Here is a 10,478-nt window from a genome sequence, read left to right as displayed (position 1 = left end):
CCCCTGACATATGCCTGGCCTCAGTAAACTTATTCCATAATCCCTCTCTTCTATTTTTAACTCTGCAGCCAGAACCATGTAGCAGAAGCTGCCAAGTTCTGCTGCATACTGGGGCTGAAACATGATCCCCTCATTCAATTACATCTTTACCGGCTCACTGTCTTTCATTGCCTAAGGTTGACTATCCTTAAACTTGCTCTGTAGGCTAGACTGTCCTCAGACTCAGAGATCTGCCAGTCTCTGCCTCCCTCTTACTGGTATTAAAAGGTTGTACTACCATACAGGACTGTAAATTTTTCTTTAATTCCTTTTCATGACTTTGAAATTTATTTGGATGGAATCTTGCTCTGGGGCCACCACTTTCCTTAATCAACTTCTTAATCAATTTATCACCTTGAACACAGGATTTAGGTCCATTCCAATTCCTGGTGCTCTTTTTCTCCTCAAAAATTACATTTTGTAATTTACTCTGCCCAGCTTGCTTCTTTTCATTATAAATGTTTATTATAGTTACTACTAATAACCACACAACAGTGTCTATACTAGGTTGTTTTGAGATCTCCTCTGCCAATGTAATTAATTTAAAACTTTTCATGTTAGCCTCAAACAGACTCTTTATACAAGGGTAAAAGGCAGCCACTTTCTTCACCAAAATATCTCAAGAAGAATCTCTAGGCAATATACTCAAATTATTCTCCTCTGAAATCTCTTGAGTGAGTCCCCAAGAGTTCAAATAATACTTAATACCTCTGTCTTCCATGCTCCTACTAGTATGTCCCATTAAGCAGTGCTTAACACATTTCACTGTTTCATAACCCAAAGTACCAAAGTCCAAATTCCTCCAAACAGAAACATTACCATGCCTATCACAGCAATACCAGAGTCCCTGGTACCAACTTTTGTCTCAGTCAGGATTTCTGATGCTGTGAAAAGACACCATGGCCATGACAATTTTATAAGGAGAATATTTAATTAGGGTGGTTCGCTTTACACTTTCAGAGGTTCAGTCCATTATCAACATGATAGGGAGCATGGTGACATGTAAGCAGACATGGTATTAGAGAAGTAGCTAAGAGTTCCACATCTTGCAGGCAACAGGAAATTGAATGATACACTGGGCATATTCTAAGCATATGAAGAGTCAAAGCCTGCCCTCACCATCACAAACTTAATGCAGTAAGACCTAACCTATTCCAACAAAGCCACACCTCCCAACAGTGCCACTCTTTGGGATTATGTGGGTCAATTACATTTACACTACCACACTGTTGTTGAAAGCATGCTGCTGCTTAGCTCCCTTTTTCTATTATGTAGTTCAGGATCTCAAATAGGGAATGAATTGTGTCATCAACAGTAAGAAAATCTTCCCAAGTAAATTAACATAACCAAGAGAATCTCCACCACCTTGCTTAGAAGATCTCTCCAAGGATATTTTAGATTCTGTCAAATTAACTTTACCAAAAGCCACAGTGTTTCAAGACAATAGAACATAGAGTGATGCAATATACCCAACATCCTGCTATGTCATCTGTATTGGGTGTTCATGGGTATGAATGGGCATACATATCTGTACAATTATATATGACTGCATCACAAACACATGCACAGGCACACCCACCTGTAGCTAGAGTTTTCCTGCCTTTCCCACAGTCAGGACAAATCTTTGTCATCCGCCAGTCCCACAGCCGCTCAGACCCAACCAAATAAACACAAAGACTTATATTGCTTATGAACTGTATGGCTGTGGCAGGCTTCTTACTAACTGTTCTTATACCTTAAATTAATCCATTTCCATAAATCTATACCTTGCCACGTGGTTGGTGGCTTACCGGCGTCTTCACATGCTGCTGGTCATGGCGGTGGCTGGCAGTGTCTCCCCGCCTCAGCATTCTGCTTCCCAGAATTCTCCTATCTCCTTGTCCCACCTATTTCCTGCCTGGCCACTGGCCAATCAGTGTTTTATTTATTGACCAATCAGAGCAACAGATTTGACATACAGACCATCCCACAGCACCCACCATACACACACACACACAACACACACACACACACACACACACACACACACACACACAGAGAAGGAGAGAGAGAGAGAGAGAGAGAGAGAGAGAGAGAGAGAGAGAGAGAATATAAACATTTAAAGACAATAGGTATTGTAGTTACTTTAATAAACTTAAGACAGCAAGGAATGACAAGGCAGAAAGAGCAATCTATCCTTCATGATTTCACTAGACACCAAATTTCCTGGTCATAAAAATCCATGAATATAGACTCTCTCATTTTTCTAACATCTTATCATTCTTCCATTTGTCCACAGAAACTGATACATCTTCAATACATAGAAAGTTGTTTTTCCCTAAGAAGTATCATAAAAGTGGGTAAAATGAAAAAAAAAATCTGGTTTGGTATAGTGTTTTAACAAGAGTTTCTTAACTATAATCAGTCTTCTACCTGTAGAAATATAGCTGATGGTTATATTTTCTGCACCAAAGAGATTTTGGTAACTAGAAGCAGTCATGTTATAAATTAAAGTGATTCAATAGTTCTCAGATAATTTTAAAGCTATTTCTTCTGCTCTATGTAGTCAAACAAATTATCTTGTCTATTTTTTTCCTTTTGTGATTACAATGTATTTCAAATAAAAGTATAGTAACAATAGAATTTTAAAGACTAACTTTTTTAAAGTACCTGATAGAGATAAGTTTTTGAAATATTATTTTCAAACATTTATTTTTATTTTTATTTGCTAGTATTTTGTTTGTGCCTATATATGTATCCTTATGTGTGTGTGATGGACATGAGAACAGATGAGGGGGTATGATCCATTGGAATTGCAATTATAAATGGTTGGAATGGACCATGTGGGTGGGAGGAACTCAACCCAGGTCCTCTGCAAGAATAGCAGTTGTTTTTAACTCATACGCTATTTCTTTAGTTCCAGCGAAAAGCTTTTAAACACTTCTTCAGTAAAGAGACCACCTAACCTAGTAAACATCTTTAAAATATATCTCTTACTCTCACTTCTATTTTCTCTGTTTCAATTGTTCAATACATATTTCATGCCAAAGGAACTCTTTTCATGTAAAAATCTCTAGAAATACATACCTGGAAGTATTATTTTATAATTTATAAAAAGAACTTAGTGCCATCAGAAAAGGACAGTAAGTAAGCAAAAGGGCTATATAGTTTACTCAAATAAGTTAAAATAACTTAGATGCACAATATATGTATAAAAAGAAAATGAACACAGCTTGAACCAAAAATGAAATGATTTAGATAACCAAATTTTCTTTCTAGTCTATAATATCTGGTGCCCTTTGACCCATAACTCAATTTGGGTCAATAGGATTGGCTGCCTACAAGGTTTTATTTCTTTCACAAATGTTATCATTTTCTAAAGAAATGAGTGTCTCTAAAGTTGACTGTACACTCTGCCCTTTTTTTATAGCTCTTTACAATGAAGATTACTGGCTCTGCAAGTTCAAAAACTAACATATTAGTTTGAATGCCAAAAAACATATTGTTTACTTATCATTTAAATTTGGCTTCCAGTATCCAGTCAATCAGCAATTTATAATTTAGATGACAACAGTAAACATATAAATCAATGTTACAAATACAGCATGCATTCTCATGAAGAAAAGCTTTATGAACTAAAGCACAATGTAATGGCCATGGGTTGCTGTGGATGATTGACAGATAAATAAAACACTGATTGGCCAGTAGCCAGACAGGAAGTATAGGTGGGACTAGCAGAGCGGAGAATGGAGAGAACAGGAAGGCAAAGTGGAGGAGATGTCAGCCTGCCGTCCAGGGAGATCATGTAAAGGCAACTAGTAAAGCCACGGAACACATGGCAACATATAGATTAACAAAAATCGGCTGAGTATAAGAGTAAGAGCTAGACAAAGGTAGCCCTGAGCTAATGGCCGAGCAGTTTAAATAATATAAGCACCTGTATGTTTATTTTATAAGGTATGGACTGTGGGAGCTTGGCGGGACCTGGAGAAAAAAACTCTAGCTACAATGGGTCACTTCTATTACCCTTTCTCTCAATAATCTCCATTCACTTATGAAATCATTGGGTCACTGTTATTTTGCTTTAACACTTTGTTAAGGTTATTTAAGGTTTTGAAATACAGCTAATTCCTTTCTTTACAATCTTCATGCTATGGGATGGTAGTCTGGCACAATGAGCCATGATTTCTTTTTTGGCAAACATTAAATATATTATTTTTGATGCACAATTTCTTGAGATACATGTCTAAATTACAAAGATAACATATCACATAGAAAGTGTGAGATCCCACAAAGGTTTCCTAGTGAGATCTGAGCTTGCTTTACAAAGCAGGGATGCATTAGGGAATGGCTTGACCGCATACATGGTCACCAGGTGTCTGGGATGGTATGTGCTTGGCTGAGTTGGGGAGGTGTCTTTTGCTCCCTCCATTGGCATTCCTTTAAAAGCCCTTTAGTAGAGTCAGAAGGGGCTGGTGGGTTTGGACACAGGCCCTCCTGAGGCTATCCTGTGTTTCTGTCTGTCTCTTCCCTCTATATTTCTATCTAGATATTCCTTATTTCTCCTTGCTCAAGAGTCCCTGGGGTAAATCAATGTGGGAGCTGGCCCCCTACAAGAAGGTCAGTGCTGAAACAAAATTTTGTTATGATGTAAGGCTGGGCCATCAGGTTTCATAAATCACTTTGCCTTGATCTTTGTAAGTATCCAATGCATATTTGATTGACTAGCTCTAGACTACCTAAAGTTTTATATATATATATATATATATATATATATATATATGATTGATTAATAAGAGTAAGTAATGTGTATTGGGCATTTATTACCAAGTGCACTCTTAAAAAATCTCTTGCTTTACTTTAATCTTCCTTGAATACTCTGAGCAAACTGGTGCATTGAGCATAATCTTATCACCCAATTTAACAGATGAGAAAATATAGATAAGTTACTTCTGAAATATAAATAGCAAGTAAATATTCAAGGACTCAATTTTATACATTCCTGTATTCAAGTCTTGATTTTCTCTGACTATTAAAATACAAAATTAGAAAGTTCAATCCCTCCAATTAAAAATCTACATTTTCCAAAGGGAAGTAATTGTGCTACATATTTTAGTGAAGAGAGATAACAAATTGAAGAGAACACATGAAATTTAATAAAAAAAATCAATTAAAATTGGTTTTATGTTACAGTAACAGAAAATAAAACATGAAAAACCAAAACTAATAATAGAGCACATTTGATCTTTTTTCCCTCAGAAAGCAAGTACTCTAAATATAGATAGCTGCTTACTTTCAATTAGTATCTCATTCAAATCAGGTCAAAAGGGCTCTGTTATCTCTTACACATTCCTCATATTGCTTAATCAAGGATTGCAAGATGGTCCTGAAGCATATCTGCATTTACTTTTGCAAAGAAAAAAAAATATGTGAGAAGAAAGGTCAGTACTAGAGGTTTCTGAACTCTTTTTATGATTAAAGTGATAGTAGCTACAAGACCAAGTCTGGAAAGGTACAATATCTAGCTGGGGATGTTGCTTTGATAAATAACATAAGAGGTCTAGTCATAAAAAATAGTGCCTACTGTTAATATGTACAAAACAGCATGTGCTATTTTTGACATTTCACCTCATATTAATAAATAATGTAACAACAAAATAATATAATTTGCATGCTATATTTTCTATTATTATATAAGAACTCCAAACTCTAGAATTACATAGTGAGTTTCATAGAACTCTTCTGTGTTTAGAGGTTGAGAACAAAACCCCAGTGTGTTCTGTTCAATATTGGCATCAAGCATGTGTTCCAAATGACATTTTTCCTTCTTTAGTTCAATATTTTTGATTCTCATTTCCACCCCCATAACCTTGATAATATTCTCAATCAAATTAGCCATTAGGTTATATATACAACATATATAAATTGCATACAACCTATTTCTTACCTAGCTTTTATTCATCTAGTGACTCAGGCATAGCACTGTTGTTACAAACATGGGTATTATATAACCAAAAGTTTATTTCTATAGCTTGTTCCATTGCTTTAGTTTTCTATCCATGCACAATTTCTGCATTATTGCATTAAACCTGTCCAGCCATAGCTGTACTCTCACTCACTTTGTACTATGTTGTATTTTATATCAATTTCAGAAATGCTTGTCAATACCCAAACATAAATAGTTAATGAAATTTTCCCTTCTAAATCCCATGTAACACAAAACAGAAATATTTTAAAGATGATAGGATTTTGTGGTGGTTTGAATGAAAATAGTCACTATAGGTTCACAGAGAATACTAGGAATTGTGGATTGTTGGAGTAAGTGTAAAATTGTTGAAGGTAGTCTGTCACTGGGGGTGGGCATTTGGCTTTTAGAAGTCCAAGCCAGGCTCTTGTAACACTCTCCCTTTCTACTGTCTGCCAACCCAGATATATATCTCTCAGCTTCCTCTTCAGCACCATGTCTGCCTGTGTGCCACCATGCTCCCTACCAAGATGACAATGGACTAAACCTCTGAACTGTAGCACAGCCTCAGTTAAATACTTTCCTTTATAAGAGTTGCCTTGGTCATGCTGTCTCTTCAAAGCAATAGAAACCGTAAGTCAGTATTGTACCAGGCACTCGGGCATTACTGTGACAGGTCAGACCATATGTTTGTTTGGAAGAATATAGAACACTTTGAGACTAAGGACTACCAAAGTGATTGGACATTTTATGTGGTGTCTTATGGCCCATTAAAAATTTTGGAAGAGAGTGATGCTGAGGATGATTTGAACTGTAGGGTTTAATCAGCTCAAGATTTTCAGAGGAGAAGAATATTAGTATGTGGCCTAGAGATCATTCTTATGATATTTTGGTGAAAAACATGGCTATTTTTCCCCTTGTCCAAAAAGTCCTCCTGAGGCTAAATTAAAGAGTTTTTGATTAATTACTTTTGCAGAGAAGGTTTCAAAACAGCCTAGGGTTGACTATGTTATGTGGTTGCTATTGGTCAGTCTTATATAGATCTACAATGAAAATGAGCAAGCTGAGCTAAGGAAAATACTAAGGGTACAGTTTGAGGAGAAAAGGAGAACCAGGAAGCTAAATCCTTCACTCAAGGAGAGAAATAGGTTAACTGCAATTCTGATGCTAAATGGCATAAAGGGAGTGATGACGTCAGGACAAGACCCCACCCAGCTAAGCTCCCAACTTGTTAAAAGGAATTCAAGAAAAATGAAAAGGAAATTAAAAAAAAAAAAGCTTAGGGCCCAGTATGGTCCTGCACATCTTTAATCCCAGAGGCAGAGGAACAGGAAGGCAGGTCTCTGAGTTTGAGGCCAGACTGATCTTCAGATCCAGTTTCAGCATTGACAAGCTTAGACAGTCATAGAAACTATCAAAACCAGAAAGATAGTGAAGATGTATTTCAATAACCTGGCTATTTTCCAGCCCCAGTGAGCAGCAGACCTTGGCAGCTCGGGCCACATGATTCTGGCTTTAGAGTCAAGAATACAAGAAAAGGAATCTCTCTCTGTGACTAAGGAAAATCACAGAGACCAGGCATGTTGCAGGAGGTTCCCTGCATAATGGTCCAGAGAGGTCATTGTGTGAAGCTGTGAAACTGAATCTTTGATTGTCTTGGAGACTCCAAGATGTAAGAGATGTGAGAATTGTGGGATACCTGCCAAAGAGAGCTGCTAACAGGGAGAGGATCCTAACCAAGAGAAACAATTGTGTTGCTTTTAAACAAAAGCTAAAAGAAGTTGGATCTCTGAAAAGTGATTTGACATCAGACATGGAGATGAAGAGTATGGAGTTTTCTCAGCTGGTTTTCAGTTTTATTTAGGCCCAGTGGTTCATGTCTATGTGCCCTTTCCCCTCTTTTGGAATGGTAATATATATATACTGTGCCATTATATTTTGGAAGTATGTAATCAACTTTTTTTTATTTTGATTTTATAGGGTATTATATTTAAGAGATCACCATGAGTCTCAGAAGAGTCTTTGAACCTTTGGCCTTTAAACAGTATTAAGACTGATAAGACTATGAGGACTTTTGAAGTTGGACTGAACGGATTTCTGTATTATGGTATTGATGCAAGCCTGTGGGGGCCAGTAATTGGAATGTCACTGTTTTTTTTAAAGTGGCCCCCATAGGCTCACAGGTAGTGGCACTATTGGGAGGTAGGGCTTTGTTGGAATCAGTATGGCCTCATTGGAGGAAGTATGTCACTGGAGGTGGGCTTTGGGTTTTCAAAAGCTTCTGCCTGCAGATCTGAATGTAGAATTCTTAGCTACCTCTTCAGCACCATTTCCACTTATGTGCCATCATGTTTCCCACCATGATGACTATCTTAGGGTTTCTATTACTGCATCAAAACACCATGACCAAAATGAAAGTTGGGGAGGAAAGCATTTATTTGGCTCACATTTCTGCATTGCTATTCATCACTGAAGGATTTCAGAACAGGAACTCAAATGGGGCAGAATCCTGGAGGCAGGAGCTGATGTAGAGGTCATGGAGGTAGGCTGCTTATGGACTTGTTTCCCATTGGCTTGCTCAGCTCACCTTCCTATAGAATGCAGGACCACCAGCCCAGGGATGGCACCACCTACCATGGGCAGGGTCCTTCCATATTGATCATTAAATGAGAAAATGCCTTACAGCTGGATCACATCTGTCTCCCTACTTTGATGACTCTAGCTTGTGTCAAATTAACACACAAAACAAGCCAATACAACTGACCTCTTTTCAAGTTGACACACAAACACATCACTATTAAACCATATCCCTTCCTTTCTTATTCATCCCCAAGATCTCACATTAAAATTGTAAATATTTTAAAAGTCCCACAGCCTTTACAAATTCAGTCTTTTAAAGTTTCAGGTTCTTTAAAATATCCAATTTCTTTTAAAAGTGTAAGTCTTTCAGTAGTGGTCTCTTTAAAAATCAAAATGAAATATCTTCTTCAAGAGAGAGGAACCAGGGCACCCTCAAAATCTGAACCAAGCAAAACCAAACTCCAACACTATAAATAACTCAATGTCCAATTATCTGGGATTCACTCACAATCTGTACTCCTACTAAGGACCTAGGTCACTTCTCCAGCTCTGCCCTCTGCAGCACACACACAGCTCATCTTCTAGGCTCCAGCTTGCTCCACTCCACTGCTGCTGCTGTTCTTGGTGGTAATCCTATGGTACAAGCCTCTCCAAAATGCTAGGGTCCCTTACTACAACTGGCTGCACTTTTACCAATAGCTAATCATAGGCTCTATTTATGGTGCCAAGTCTCAAATTCTTTGCATGACCCCTTCAGTTCTGGACCTTAAACTGCCACTGAGCCTGTACCTTCACCAATGGCCACTCCTGGCCTCTCACAGTGCCAAGCCTCAACTGCTCTCTATGACCCCTTCATACCTTCCAAACCAACACCACCTGGGAGACCTTACACATTACCAATTCTCATTTAATCATGAGGTACAACCTTGACCACATCTGGAAAAGAGTTTCTCAGTGCTCTCAGAAAACACTTCCCAGAAGATTTCACATCAGTGATGCTAATCTCTTCTTAATAACCACTAGTTTCTTCATGCCAGCTAACCAGCATAATTATCCCAGCAAATCAAAAATTTGATTTAGTAGTTCTGATATCTTGTTGATCACAGCTGATTCTTCAACTTAGATAACCAGAACCACCAGCTCATAATTCAAAAATAACAAATGTCCTTGATAGAGTCTTTAAACTTCCTTTTGAAATTACACAAGCCAGGCCTCCATCTTAACATTCTTATTTTCCAAGCCCCCAAAGAACATCCCACAGAGGTTTTAACACTCAATGGCTCTTCTGGCCCAAAGTTCCAAAGTCTTTCCACAATCCTCCCCAAATATAGGTCTGTCACATAAATAACCCACTGTACTGGTACCAATTTATCTTATTGCTGAGATGAAACACCATCCCCAAAAAGCAAATTGGGGAGTAAAAGGTTTATTTGACTTATAATTAAGCATTACTCTTCATCATTGAAGGAAGTCAGGACAGAAACTCAAATAAAGCAGCATCCCAGAGGCAGGAGGGCTGCTTACTGGCTTGCTTCTCTTGGTTTTCTCACTCCACTTTCTTATAGAACCAACCAGTCCAATATCCTCCATGTACTGGGCCCTTCCCCATTGATCATTAAATGAGAAAATGCCTTACAACTGCATTTCATTGAGGCATTTCCTAAATTAAAGCTTCTTCTTCTGATGACTCTAGCTTATGTCAAGGTGACACACAAAACCATCAATTACATTGACAGTGAACTAAACCTCTGAACTATAAGCCATCCTAAAGGGACCTGAGTCCTGTGAGATGATCCCCCTGGACCCCAGATTAGGCACAGACAATACCCAAACATCAATTTACAAAAGTAAAGAAATTCTTTATTAAGCAAGGCAAAAAGACAAGATGACTTAATCTAAATCAGTCAGAAACAGC

Source organism: Peromyscus leucopus, chromosome X, assembly GCF_004664715.2.
Source record: "Peromyscus leucopus breed LL Stock chromosome X, UCI_PerLeu_2.1, whole genome shotgun sequence".
NCBI classification, from domain to species: domain Eukaryota; kingdom Metazoa; phylum Chordata; class Mammalia; order Rodentia; family Cricetidae; genus Peromyscus; species Peromyscus leucopus.
Note: the sequence above shows the minus strand (reverse complement) of the source record.